Source organism: Patagioenas fasciata, chromosome 8 (genome assembly GCF_037038585.1).
Source record: "Patagioenas fasciata isolate bPatFas1 chromosome 8, bPatFas1.hap1, whole genome shotgun sequence".
NCBI classification, from domain to species: Eukaryota; Metazoa; Chordata; class Aves; order Columbiformes; family Columbidae; genus Patagioenas; species Patagioenas fasciata.
This window is the reverse complement of record NC_092527.1, coordinates 15,794,961-15,810,623: the sequence shown is the minus strand read 5'-3', so window position 1 is coordinate 15,810,623 and position 15,663 is coordinate 15,794,961. Positions and strand designations below refer to the sequence as shown.

Below are 15,663 nucleotides of genomic sequence, written 5' to 3'. Positions count from 1 at the left end.
ATTTAACCTCCACAGTCATTTGAAGTAAATGTGAAGCTATCATACATTCAGTTTTCTAATCAAGAATGCATACGTATTTTAGCTCTTCCACCCTTATGCTGTTATTTATTTATTTATTTCCCTAGTTTTCTTTGGGGATTTTTTTGCCAATTAATCAGGATTAAGATCATCCACTCACATTCACATTTCAGGAGTATAAAATAAGAAAAACAACCCTTTTTAGCTGCAGATTAATTTAACAAATATTCAGAATATTTGAACACAGCTTGGTACAGAGGTAGTAGCACTTAAGATTTTCTGAAGATCCTGTTACAAATATTTTACTAAAGTGCCTCTAAAAGCTCACAAAAGCCTTCCTGACTTACCCTTTGATGGAGGCTAAGAACTAGTAAGCAAACAGTGGAAACCCAAACACTTCTTCCACTTTCCTAGTGATACTAAAGCATTTACAGCTAACACCAAATTTTGTGAAGCCGATCTACAGTAGTTTCCTAAAAAAATATGCATATAAACAAACACAATCGTCCAAAGGTTGTGAGTGTAATTAAATGATTAAACTGACTGAAGGCAATCGGAAACCAGCAGCATTTCTCCAGAGACATTTCTACCACTTGGTGCCACGTAAACCACTCCAACAGCTTGCTTTTTGCTTTTTCATCTTGAGAATTCTTTCAAGAGTTCCCAGGAAGGGTCCTGTCTCTGGTACAGGTTTCTAATCTGCAGAGGTAGATCCAAGGATGATAAACTAGAGGCTCTGAAGCCATCCCAACTTTTGTTTCTGTTAGGAGTAAACAAGCAATGTCTTCCTCCCCAACAACCTTATGTATGATTATGTGCTCCCTAGCATCTTTTTATACTTCTTCCTCTGATGGCAGAATTACTGTCCTGCCCTTGGTTTCCCATTCTCAGATAAACAACCTATAAAATTGCTGCAAGAAACCAAGTGCTGCTTTTCACACAGCCACAAGACAGACTTCCTTTGCTCCATATATTCTGTGCACAGCACCCACACCAGCCTCCAAAACAGAGAGATGATAATGTAATCGTCAAAATGCTCACAAGTTCCTCTGGGCATAGACTGAAAAACAGGGTAGGAGTGGTGAGGCTCTAAAATCAGAGAGTGCATCACATATTAAAAAGTAACTTTTCTGCAGCGCGGTTGCAAGGCTGAGCACAAGGCAGAGAAGGGGAGCACACAGCCACATGGTATATTCCTGCCTCTGCCTCTCTCCTCTCTGTTTTGGTCCTTCTCTCCAGCTTTCTCTCCCACCTCCTCTCTCCCGGCACTGCCTTCCCCTCTCCCCCGCCGCAGGCTGCAGAATGGGAGACGCTTGCTCCCCAGCCAGCCGGCAGCTGTCACACAGCGCAGGCAGCCAGCAGCCCGTGCGAAGGGTGAGCCTACTCTGTCATTTAGGATGACTCACTGGAACCTGCCATTAATTTCTCCTTTTCTGGTAGTGGACGGAGAACAACTAAAAAGCTACACTGGACTAGACCAAGGTAAGACATTTAAAAGTCTTTTTTACCCTAAAGCCGCCTGATGCTTTGAGGGTGCCAGGCTGTGTACAAAAGCTGGCACTGGAACTAATTTGGTGGGTGTCTGAACACCTGGCATTACATGCCACCAGTGTGTCTTTCTGGTGTTAACCCTGTGTGTGCCACCCAGCTACACCCGGGGCGGGGAGAGATGGCAGGTCAAAATATAGCCTAGGGACTGCATTTTCTTCCCTTAATGCAACTTTTATGGCAGCACTACCACCCGCTCCTGTGAATACAAGAAGCTTCTCAATATTACTAAACGATCGGGCACGCTTTTGTGTTCTGTCTTTGGGAATCTAGCGTACCAGGCGTCTGTCATGGACTCTGTGTGGATTCATTCCCACGGCAGTTGTCTCATCACTTTAATGAGTTGAAATTCCACAGTCCGCAGAAACGCTTCCCTGTCATTTCCCCCCTTCTGAGAGATTCTCGTAGGATCATATAGATACAATCCATTTTCAGGCTTTTCAAAAGTACTGCTCACTGAAAACCCCAGAACAAGTCTGCTGAAGCACAGGCAGCACTGCACTACATATTCTGTCTGCATTCCTCTCTGTGCTTTTTCTGTTGCAAATCAAAAATTCAGTGTTGCAGGAGGTTTTTTGCAAGAACAGTACATGTCTCTTGCACAGTAATTTAAAGTAAAAGGAGAAGCTGCTTCTCCCAATTCTGAAATCCTGGCAAAATTCCCTTCTTCCATTTTCTAAGGAGGTACAGTATTTCAAGCAGAGTTATCTAAGCAGGTTTCTGCTGGGGCTGACTGACAGTTTTTACTTGTGATTTTCATGAAAAGATTTCACTGAACATCTACAGCTTCATTTCTGTCACTCCAATGCTTTTTACCAAATGGCTTACTTCAGAGGGTGACACCTTCAGAATTAACCCAGCACCAGGCTTTTCTAAATCTGTAAAGAGAATATCAGACTAGCTAGTGCACATTGCAGAATTGCACAGTTTTACCTTTGGATCTTTAATGGTCTAACTGCCATGAAGATATTTTGTTTGGTTTTACAAGTTCTCTGTACTGTGGAAAGTGTTGCAATAGTAACTGGATGTATCTATGTTTCTCATACATTATACAGTATTTTCTGCAATATCTTACACATTCCATATTTTGTTCAGACCTCCTGTGTACTGGCAATCAGTTTATTAAGAGTTGACTTTTAAACCCACAAAGAACTGCCCTGACATTATTGCTACAAAAAGGAATCTCTACTCAAAGACAATGATAGGTCTCACATGGATCACAACTATGGAGATGACCAAACAGGTATCAGCAGTTAACGCCATTCTGCTTCCAGGTAGTCACCAAGACTGCAGGCTGTTGACCTAGCATGAATATTTTTGGAATTAACTCAAAGACAACAGTAATAAACACTCCCCTTAGTTACTGCCCCTCCATGCAATATTTTTAGAGGAAAACAGATTCTTATTTCAGAGAACTTAAAGGACCTTGGTACACATCTTCAGGAACAGGTGAGACAAGGGGCTCAACATGTCAGCACAGATTCTGTCTCCTTTTCCATTGGAATATGGTACATTTTTTCCACTTCATAAAAGTGGAAAGAATTTACCAGCATTATGTTTTAAGATTATTTCCAATCATTTGGACAGTTGCAGAGAATTCAGTACATTTTTCTCAATTTATCTTTTTTCTTACCATTTATATATGATACCTGACTACAAGGCTATCAGATTATTTCCAGGGAAAGTAACTCTGAAGTAAAATTTAGTCAACATTTCATTTTGATCCTATCTTTAGGCACTTGATAATAGTCATGCTACTTGTTTTTAAATTAGGAGCTATTTATTTTGTGCAAGCTCTTAGTCACTTGCTACTGTAGCACATGTCATAGTCTCTGGGGTCTGAACAGTTATTTTTGAGCCTGTCTGGCTTATGTCTAGAATACAAAATTATCCTGTTCACAAGTTGGGGTTTTCTGTTTTATTTTCCTCTCTTCAGAGACATCAGTATATTATCAGTTTTCATCAGCATGGCTCTTTTAAGGTGGAATATTCATCCATTTAAATGCAGGCTATCTACTGTGATAACAGTTTATTGTAACTTGGCAACAAGAGCTAAAAAAATCAAGTTACATCCATCACACATGCAAATCTTGTATTGTGCTGCCCCATACTCAGCAAATTACACCCTTGAGATAAATCACATTCTAGACTTGTGGGCCAGTCAGTTTAATATCGTTAGCTGGGCTCACCAGTTGTCCTAATTACAGAAGTCAAAGACTGCAGGAAGCAGCTGCAAAGTCAGCATATGTGCAAGGAGTTGTTTGTAAAGTAGAAACACATGCTTTGATTTGAGGCTTCTTTGTTGCAACATGGATTATTAAGGAAAATTATGGCATTTAATATCACTTTAAAAAAATGATCTGCCTATGGTCCAGGTGATGAGACTTTTATGGATTACACCTTCCTGTGAAGCTTCATTTCTAGTGTAATATTTTCACTAAAATAAACAAACAAGCACTTCCAGTGGTATTCAGCTGTGATCAGGCTCTTGGGTCATTCATTTGCTGGTGAGATGGGAGGACAGCAAGAGGGGAATTGGTCTCACTGCTAGAGCACAGCTAGCATGGTACTACCTGCTGTCCTACTTATCTTACTCCAAACAGAGAATCCACTGTCAACGTAACTGCTTGTTCAAGGGGCATAAGACAGCACAGAGCTGCTTCACTGGAATCAGTGGGAAACACCCCTAAGACATAGAGGTGCTCAACTCTGGAAATGTGATGGAGCCTAAAAAGATTAAACCAGCCACAAATCAGCTAACTGGAGTCAGGCACATGCTTTAACTGGCAGCCAGGGATCCCCTCACCTCTGAGTGTCTCTTCACATTCACCACCACAATCTGAAGTCAGGAGAGGCAAAAGTTTCACTGTTGTTAGTTAAATGGATTTAGTCTTATAACTGATTTAATTCAGAAAAGATGAAGGTTCAGTCAAGTTCTTCAGCTCAAAAAAATCAACCTAAATAGAAGCTGCCTCACTTCAGTTTTCACTTATTTCTGTAGATTTCCCTTGAAAGTAAAATCCTATCCAAAGATGAAGAGCTCTAAACAAATCAACAAGCATTTTACACATCAGGAACATACCAGCTCTTGATAACAACCTCTAGAAAGATATCAAAATCATTCCAGCTACTTAATAAACAATAGTCTCCTGCACACAGGCATGCAAAGATGGGTAAAATTTCGTTCTCTATTGCAACTCAGGCAGCTGTAGCTCTATTCATTGCGCACTGAACAGAGAGATCACCTCCTCCTCATTGCATAGTGTTTTGTCAAAAGGTAACCAAAGAGTACCCATAGGGAACATGTTGAACAGTTCTAATTATCATCATTAAAATGGCATTTTAATAGAATGGTACAAAGGTATTCATTTTAGAAGAGGGGACATTTTGCACACTTGCTATATGGCTTTCCAGGAACTTCTTGTAACATAGTCTCTTCAATTAAGATCAAATCTAATCTTAGTCTAAGATTGAGGATGTTCATAGGGATGTAAGTAAGGCATATATGCTATGCAAAACAACCCTTATGATTAGACACTAGGTTTTTTTTGAGATAATTTTTCTCTCTCAAAAGTCAAGACTTCTTGGTTTCAAACATCCTGTAAGTTAGGGATGAATGAATCTGTTGGAGAGCTACTACTGCATTCTTCGCCTTCAATTTTTGTATTCCTCAACAAACTTGACCACACTCTTGTAGCATTTTCAGTTCAATAGAATTTGAACGTTTGATCACCTACATCAGCGAAGAGTACAAGCAACTGAACCATAAAGGAGCACATAAGAAATGTGTAGTGTATTTCAGGATACTGTGAGAAAGTTGTGTCAGAACCTAATGCAAATACAAGATAATATATCCCTCTCAATCACAACTAAGTTTTAACAGACTCTTCTTTAAAATAATGCCAGCAATTTTCAGCTCCTATTTAATTATTTTGTTAGGACTAATTCCTTTTCCATTAAAATCTGTATTATTTCCTTATTTATTTATTCCAGACAGTGCTCTATTTTCTTCCAGATAAAACGCACATGGTGTAGTTTCCAAGGCACCATTTTAGTTCTTTCTTGCTCAAGCAAAATAAAAACAATATTGTGTTCACCACAAAGTATGTTTTCTCATACTTTTGAGCTTTGTCATATAATATGGACTTGTGAAAACTGATGTCTATCAACAAGTGAAACAACAGAAAAATACTTTTTTTTCTTCTTGTTCATTTCATTAACATGTGAATAGTCTTTTCATTCAATATCAGCTTGCTTGTTTGTTTTCATTTGGTTGCAATTAAAATTTCCAAAATTATGAAGAAATTTAGTATGCTAGGCATGTATTCTCTTTAGTTTTTGAGGTGATTTCATTATTGAGTTATTGGCTAGTTTAGGGATGCTGTGTTAAAGACAATCTGTGGGGATAAACCAACAGCAGTTCAGAGGGAAACACTTCTGAGAGCGAAGAGTACATTCTCTAGAGCAGCTCCAGTGGATGATACATCTGAAATTGATCTGAGAGATAATCTGAATTTTTGGCTATACTCAACAAGCTGTTTGTAGCTTCTCCCTTCCTATTTCTCCTTGGGTCTTTGCCAACCTTGTCATGTTAACAGTGTGTGCTTGAGAAAAATGTTCTTATTCCTGATGGCACTGGCAATGTTGGGTAACGTTTAGCAAAGCATGTATCATCCAAGTGATTTGTAGGTTATACAGAGGACAATACCATGATCCACAAAGTGAAGCACCCGGAGTAAAAGCCACCCAGGAGCAGGCTTTACTAACAAAATTGCTGAGATTGTCATTTATAAGAAAGTTTGGAACCTGTAGCCACACACTACTTGAAACCATATAGCAAAGGACACTGCAGAGATACTGGAATTTTACAGGACAAGACCAAAGCACCAAGATGTACAAGGGCACAAACAAAGTGTGTGGTGGAAACAGCAAATGAGATATGTAACTCTGTTACAAACTTCTTTCCATTTTTTACAATGAAAAGACTCAAGTCTTTTCTAGGTCCTAAACATTAGCAGTCCTGTCATGAAATTTAAAAAGGTAAAACAGTCAAAAATCACTTGAACGTGTATGATGTGTGTATAATACATGTGCATGTATGACACCATAACAGTTCCAGATACTGAAGAGGAAAAAAAACCACCCCCAAAGCAGAAACACAACTGCACCATCACAGATCACATCTGATGATCTTTGAAGCAAGCTTGTAGGAAGAAATTATAAATTTAAATAGTCATCCTCACACAAATAGAAAAGAACACAGAAGATTTGAGCAGACTAGCCTTTCTTCAGTTCCTAAAGCATCTACAAACTCTGCTTTGCTTACAATCACATCCTCATAACTTTACCATCACCACTATATCATGTCTACTGTACTGAATATAGAGTAAACTTGAAATTATCCCATAAAAGTTCAGGAAATAGTTCAGGTCATAAAATACGTTGAGATCCTACCACACACCAGGACGCAGTTCAGGCTTCCTTCTTGAAGCCACCATTGCAGCAGTGAGCAGCAGAGCAAAGCCACACCACAACCGGGAGGCACCACAAACCGTGCATAGGCCAGGACAGTACAGAACTGGGACGTGACAAATACATCAGGCTAAAAAAAGACAACCTCTTTGTCACCAGGAACTGCAGAAAGCTTCTACTACGTTATAGTTGTTAACTTCATTACAACTGGTAAATGATTTGAAAGGAAAGAAAAGGATAGAGAAAGCCTTTGACTTCTAAGAATGACAAATAATTCTACAGTTAGTTTCTTCATCAGAGAAATGAAATAAAGAGTTAAAGAAAACTGTTATCTGTGGTCTGAAATATTAACCTGACAGTTATATTTATCTTCTGTGAAACAGCTTTAATGATGCTATTTATGCCTTTACATTTTTCCCATAGTTTTGCTCACTGTCCTCTGTTGCCACTAGTATTATTACACTTTCAGTATTAGTAATAAAACAATTACTGAGCCTCTCTGCTGTTTAATGGGTTTTAAACCTCAGGAGCTGAAAATAATTAAGTTGGATATTTATGCTTGCAATGAAGTTTGATATTTGAAGAAAAAAAGAAAAAATAAATCTCAAGAATCCATAAATATTAAAGCCAAATGGGACCACTGAATAATTGAATCTGACTTCCAGCATACCACAGTAAACCCGTAATTTCATACAGTTTTACCTGTGTCAAGCGTAGTATCTTGTGTATATAATTCTGTTGTTAAAAATTAGTTTCAGGTCTTGAAAATGATAGCACAGGTTGCAAGCACAGGACCTTACAACTGTTGATCACAACAGAGAGGGGATTATTCTCTTCTGTCCCCTGCACATAACTTAAACCAGCTGCCCTGAAACCCCTGCCTTGCAGCACATTTACTTTAAGCACGGCAATTTAATCTCAAAATGCATTTCTCACAGAAAGCTAAGAGAAACTTAAAAAAGAAAGCGATTAGAGGACATGAGCTACGATTCAACACAGGTGACAGGAACTTCACAGCTTGCTATTAAAAAAAGTTATTAGTAATTCCAAGTCTCAGGAGAATTACAACATCACCACATTATTACTTTCCCCCCGCCTCAATAACGTACTTTTTCTTTAGCATATTGTTCCTAGATGCCATAATGGCAAAATAGGTAAAAATACCAGGTTTAACACTAAGTAAAAGTTTATCAGTGCTGCACCTCGAAAGGTACATGCAGATGTTAACTCTCTTTGTGAACTGTCTTGCAAAGGGAGTGTATGAAGTTCTCTGAAGCCAAATTCTTACATACCATAAAGGATTCAAAATGAAAGGGTGTCTTTTATGCAGTAGGACAGAACAGGACCAGGAGAGACTAATAGCTGTGCGCAACATTCTGTGAGATTAGCTGAGCATTTTAAGTTAGGAAAACTAGAAAAAGTTTAAAAAATCAGCAGAAAAACAATCTAATGTATTATTTAATCTATCATCAATCTATAGGTGTTAAATAACAGCATTGTTTTTATCCTCAGATCTGTAGTGTTAACTCACAGTAACTGATATCCTATTCCTATACCACTTCTTGATATGTTTTGACAGCTAGAAAATTGTTTCTCTGCCTGAACTTAGGAAATAATTTATTTTTTGACGCGAAAATGTAAATACAAGACATGGTAGAAATAGCCCAGTCCTCCTCTGGTAAGTACGTACATACATTCAAGCTCTCTTTCAGAAACCTACAATCACACACATTTCTGTGAATACTAAACTGCTTAGAAGGTAGAGCCTAACATTACTAAAATAATTTATTACTAACTGTTACGACAGCACAGGGGGCAACAGGGACAGGCACAGAAGAGAAGAACAAACTAAATTTTTCAAATTGCAAATGGTAAGATAATTGTTCCAGAGAGGTGATTAAAGTGAGGAAAACAAACTTTAAGGTCCCCCACTCTGGAATGTTGACCGACGTCCCGTAAGTGGTATCTCAGCCTTCTGCAGTCAGTTCTGTGTAATTATATTTCATGATAATTCAGTGCTTTCATCACCCACCCCTCACTTCTGATCATTGCTTAGGGTCTGACTCAAAACTGCCAGCTCTTACCTAGACCTCTGTGAATATAAATAACCAAGTGTCTCCAATAAGCCAGGCAGCAGCTGACTCGAGGGTTTTATAGGTCAATAATTTCTTTTAAAAAATCAATATATTTGTAACGAGCTAGTAAAAGCTTCCAGCCTAAAAATGTGCTTAAATGGACAATCCAATAGGGCTTTTTCCAAGCCACATGAATTTTAACAACCCTTACACTTGTCAGTTTTCAAATTGTCAGAAGGCCTATTATAAGGAATGGGGAATTCTGAAGATTAATTCTGCGTCTTTCCAGGAAGCCACCACTTCATCATCCCCTATTCACAGCTTATCACAGACAATGGATACTATTCAACAGCGACAACTCGGGTACATTAAAACAGGAAAAGTGTGTGGGCAAGAGCCAAACAATAGCATTTTGCTATGTCAAACGGAATCAGGCATGGTGTTCTGCTCTGCTTCCCTGAAAGGGAACATTTTCTTTCTTTCTTTCATCTCACTCTGTTCTACAGCTGTTGCTGTAAGAATCATCACTGTTTTAAAAATGAAGAGGTTGTCTGTGATCCAATAAAAATGGTTGAAGATAAACCCCCATCCATTTGTAAAAAATTTTATGTAATAAATAAGGATGAAAGTGAATGAAATTGCTTGCCTTTCTTAGAAACCATTTGTTTAGTTATCTATATGTCTTTCATATATTTTTTATAGGCCTAAACTTTCCCATCATAATGACAGATACTCAGGCAGGCTTGAACACCACCATTCAAAATCAGCATTATTGAGAAACGTATTTGATTGAAAGGAATTCAGATAATTCAGTTTCACTTTGTGTTCCATCCTTTACTGTCACCACAAGCAGCAATAAAACATGATAACCACTGCCTAAACAAAACCTTAAAGGAAAGGTTACAGCAGGGTACATCTCATGCAAGCAAAAAGACACTACATTAAAATAGTTGTAAGTGTTGCCTTTGGTTAAGGTTTTTAGATTCCAAGGCAAGACTCAGATATTCCCTTGTAAAAAGGGCTCACAGAAAATAGGCTAGGGAGAAATACAGGCTCCACAGGACCTTAGTTTCCTAAAATTAGGTCAGCACTGGTTTAAAATTAGATTCAATGTTCTGCTGACCGAACTGAAAAGGAGTGATTTCTAATCAAGAATTCTTGAGGGTAATGATATATCATGCTGGAAGTCACCAAGTACGGGCCACAAACTCCTTCCTCTTGCCAACATCTGCTAACACTCATTTGGAGCCCGAGCACAAATGAGAACTTATAAATTAACGATGAGGGCCAAATTGTTTAACGTCAAAACGTGCAGCACTATTTAGATGAATGATTACACTCTATACTTAAAGGGCATTCAGCGTAAGATGTAGTTATCTACTATAATTAATTTCTCAATTAAATTACAAAATGAAATTGCTTTTCTTTCTGGAAGGAGAGACAAAAGGAAAAAAAGAAAAACACACAAACCCAAAATCTACTTTGACTCAAGTCACCCAAAGATTCAAAATACGTTGGTGAAGTGGAGATAGCAATTATAAAAAAGTGTGATGTAGCAACCTTGGAACATACGAAACAATGATCTTGAACAATAATTTTCTAAAATCAGTTCTAACCATCTTACAATGCAGTATCTCTGAGGCTTATAAACTAAACCCCAGGGAGGAAGAAACATTGCTTTCTAGTAATGAATGAATTGACCTTGACTTAAAGTATCATCTGAGCAAAAGGACTACGCTGGAGCAATGAGAGCACAGTTTCCACAAAAAACAACACCCATTACTACCTTCTCAGTATTGCAGGACTATCTCAAAATTTTTTATTATAAAACTTGTTTGAATAACAGCAAGTATCATTCTGAATTACACTAAACTGTATACCTATCTACCCCACTGGTCAGTCTCACTAAGGTCATGTTCCCTGTGGATCCTTCTCCAGAGGGCTGGATGTAAGGACTGGCTGTAAAATCGACTGTAGCCAGCATGTACAGCAATTCAGAAGGATGTCCAGAGAAGCACTAACTGCACAAGTAGTGCAGGAAAGATCTTTGGGGGATTCCAACAACGTGTAATGATGTTGGAATCTGCCAAAAAGGTTATAAAACAGATTCTGACAACTCTGGGACAGAATTTCCCAGTGTAACTGGGGAGTAAGCCAATTAGTGTAGGATAGGATTTTGTTGCTTTGCAAACATAGTTACTAAAGAAATCCAGCATAAAACAATCTAGCCTGAATCTATCACACACCTGGAAAAAAAAATTGTCCCATTCCTTCAGTATCACGGTATAGAAAAGAAAGCCCTATCCAGTATAAAAGTCTAGAAATTATCCTCCCTGGGCCATCTAACACTGAGAAAGGCTCATGGCCAATAAATGAGAGGTTGGGAAATATGCTCCTGGGCTACTGGCCTGGACAGTTTTAATGCTATTGTGATGACTGAAACTGAAAATTGCAAGGAGTACTATTCCCTCATTCCATCCAGCTTGTACAGCACACCAGAAGGAGGTGTAAGAACATCAGTGTGGGAATGAAATACCTCACAACAGTGCCTTGAAGAGATCTGGCCTTTTGCAAATACAGAAACAAGTACCACCTTTTCACATGATGACTGACAAGGAACTTTGTTCCCAGCCAGGTCTCTACTGGGATGCAGAGCTATGGAGGAACTCATCTAGCCTGTCTTGCCATAGCTTTTGAGGTTTTACCATACAACTTAAAATCCAAACAAATAATCACATTGCTTTCCTTAGGGTTCTCCAGGGGTGCTACAATGGGCACTTGCAAGAACGATGCCTTTAAGCTATCACAACAAACTTCTTGTGCAGGCTTATACCCAGCTGTGCTCCAAATAGCATCTGTGAAACTAGAAGCGAGCATTTTACTTATAGAAGGGACGCTGACAATGGACACCATAACCAATCTATACGATGCAGCAGCACTCCCAGGAATAGCATGATATGTATGTGCATTTATTGCACATACGGCACTCCTAATGAGTAATGAATTGCTAATATGCATGCTGTTTTGTGACAAACTGCTGTGAAGCATATTGTTCTCATACGTGCTAGAGATCTGAATTGTCAGTTGTGCTTATTTTTTAGAACTTCTTGGATTGAGTTTGCCAATCTGCATGTGGTATTTTGTGGCTGATTAATTTTATAGATTGTGCTAGGTAAGAACTCTCCGACTTGCTGAATCCAATATCAATTTTAACCAAACTCTGGTTGCTTGCTAATTTGGAGACACAGGGTGCCACTATAGTGGTTTCTGTAAACTGCTTGTTCTCCCTATATATAAATAATCCAGAGAAACCTTTTGGCATACCTGTTTCTTTCTGGAAGAGCGGATCTACACAAGTTTTTAACTGCAAACCTCATGATTTCATACAAGAAGTAATTTTAAAATAGTGCAGCTAATTGATATATACTCATATTTTTAGAAATTTCTAACAAACGGAAAAACGCAAAGATCAAATTGAAAACAACTAGTAAACTGAAATCTAAGACAACATCTAAGCATGACAAAAATCAGAATATTACTTGTCATTTAGACTGCTAAAGAGGTCCCGGAAAGCCACAAACAATCCTATCCCACAAGCAGTCGGCAAATGTTTCAAAAGATGTGCAAATCTGCGCCTCAACCTACAAGGAACCGTGGATCTAAATTAGGATTTGTGGGCAGTTCTGTTTCAGTCTCATGCTCAATAAATAATGATCTGTGGGTTCCTGGGTCTGCTCCATTTCTATAACCTCCACTCTTCTATAATCTCATTGTGCAAGACAACAAAAGCAGCTTCTTGTGCCCCTGTTCACAGTATGCTAACAGCAAGTACATGAATCCAGTGAATCTCTGAAAGTCATTCACCACAGGATAATTTCCTTTTGCCATCTGATGCAGCATCCCTGTGCCCAGGCTCATTTGAATGTCTGGCCTCCACATCTTGCAATAAGTGCACAGGCAAAATGTTATTTTAATCTTGGTTTTAGATTCAGAATTATTCTCCCTATATGATCTGCACATGACAAGTAAATAGATTCTTCCAAATTCAGGGTTTTATCCTCTTGCATCTGTAAGTTTGTAAAAAACTGAGAAAAGTTTTGTTGTTTGTTTGCTTGCTTGCTTGTTTCTGTTTAAGTATTTGCTACTTTCTCCTCTTACATGTCAAAGACAGAGACAATTAGCTTCTCTGAGGGTTCTTGTTTGTTTGTTTTTGTTATTTCTTTTCAAGTTAGACTACCTACTGAGGACACACATATTCTGGAGCTCCTGAAGTAGAAAATAGGCAGTTTCAATCTGGGACAATTAAGATTTTTGAGAAGGTGGAGAATACACAACACATAAATGAATGGCTTATATTTATGGCTAAGGCAGGCTTTGTTAACCAGCTTAATGAAGCAGCTGCATGAAAAATTTGCCAGAATCACCTTCTGGCAAATCAATAGTGGATGGAAGGTCCAGAAGAAGCACTGACAAGCTCTGAAGTCAGTGATTTCACAGACAGACACTGAACAACAACTTCTAGCATACAGAGTGCCACTTTCGCTATCTAGAGAACCATGAGACGATGGACAAAAGAAAGAGAAGAAAAACAAAAAAAAAAAGGAAAGTCAAAAAAACACATTTTAAGAAAAATAAGTAAAACTGTGTGTAGTTAACACTGGATGGATATTTGACAGTAGGCTTGCGATAAACCTGAAAAACTCTGAAAACCCTACCAACAATAATGGAGTGATTTTGTTGATAAGTCCTGTAGAAAGAAATAGGGAAAAGTCATGTGTTCATTAAAACTGACAAATATAGCTCATTAATGAGAATATACCACCTCCCATAAAACTACAATTTGAATTTAATTAAAAAAAAAAACAAATCCAAGAGATTGAACATTAACTACTCTCTTTCATGTACTTACATATGAATATATATTTTTTATATATATATATATATATATATATATATATATATATATGGAAATTTAGTGAGAAAGGATGATGAAGCAATGTGATATTGTCAACCTTCCTTACATAGGTCTTATTTTGTGCTCACACAGATGGGCCAACTGCCAGCATCTCCATAGCATCTTCTTTCAGACTGATAACAAAAAGGCATCTAGCACTTATCTGCCTGAGGATCTGATAACTTTTTTCTTTTTTCTGAGGCAAAGTTGTGGACCTACAGGAAGCTTCATGATGGCACAGTGGTAAATATATTTTTAAAGGCAATTAAAAAAAAATACCAAAAGCAAATCATTTGGCTGTGCCAGTTAGTACAGTGCACTGGAACTGCCATATGACTTCATTGCTACATCCTTGGTACATCTGCATTATGCCCTGACCTAAAACACCTTTGGATGAGCCACTCTCTGTCCTCTGGACTTCTGAAGGCTTTTGACCCCCAGAACGACCTCTGAGAGTCCTTACAGATGCTAAACTACAAAATACCTTTTGAAATAGAAAACAACTGGATAGGAACAAAAGAAATCCTGTATTTTCAACCAGATTTCTTTATTCTGACACATTGAGTTAAATTACATGCAAAATTAGAGCAAGCTGATGCCATTGATTGCCCAGTCCAGACCTTGCTAGAAGCTGCTTTTCACCTGTCAATTCCTCCTTTGCCAGCTCAGTAGTCTGGTCATCCCTTGTGCACATGCCACAGAGAAGACCAGAGGAGATGTACTTTAATGTTACATATTCCAAGATCTTCAAACAGGTGCTCTTTAGAAATACCCATAACAGATACTTTACCTCAGAGAGATGTTTTGAGACAGCTCCTATGAAATCATCTAGACTTTGGCAGCATATAAGCAATGCAGCAGGTAACCTATAGCAGGGGCAGCACAGAGTTTCCCATACAGATACACAGGTTGTGCCAGCCTGCAAGATCAACCATAGATTTTTTTTTTTTTTTAAGTCATTTGTACTGGGAGGGACTCCAGCAAAGGATTGCAGGCTCTGAGAGGCTTGAATCCAGCAGTTTCAAATGGAGTTGTACTGACTTGCCCATAATTTTCTTTAAAGGCTCAGCTACAAAATCAAGTCATCAAGCTAATGTGCATTTGCTGGCTTTATCTGAGCACTTGTAACACATGCATTGGCTATGATAAGCCAATTAGACTCTTTTGAGACCTGATACCATCTGTCGAAGAAATCGCTGGCAGTCCAGCAGGTAGTAGTCTCTCAGTCCCCCAATGGGTATCACATTTTACTGTTCGGTATTCACAATTACCCTTCCAGTGCCAGAATGGAAAAGAAAATAAAGATAAAAGCTTTAGTCATGATCTACTGTGAAAAGAGGCAGAAGAGACAAAGTATGCATTTGTGGATGTGTAAAGTTGGTTCCTGCATTTTCACACTCACTGCATTTCTGATTTTACCTCGAAGAGATGTAGGTTTTCAGTTGCCATAGCAAGCATATTAACAAATAGCAGCGTAGACTTTACACAAGTGATGTGATTGTCAGGAGTTGGGGACAGTCTAACAGGTTTTCTTTAGCTTTCCCCACCCCAAAATACACACTTATTAGCTAACATAAATCCATCACTTTTGGTTTT

The 15,663-nt window shown here is 38.4% G+C and overlaps 1 protein-coding gene across 1 annotated transcript in view; it reads left to right on the top strand.

The window, feature by feature from the left end:
• Positions 1-1,193: 1,193 nt before the first annotated feature.
• The window catches only part of RASGEF1A (RasGEF domain family member 1A), a 168,213-nt gene continuing 153,743 nt past the window's right edge, over positions 1,194-15,663 (top strand). The window contains exon 1 of the mRNA XM_065843592.2: positions 1,194-1,500. The gene's annotated coding sequence lies outside the window, so the exon portion shown is untranslated. The remainder of the gene's footprint in view (positions 1,501-15,663) is intronic.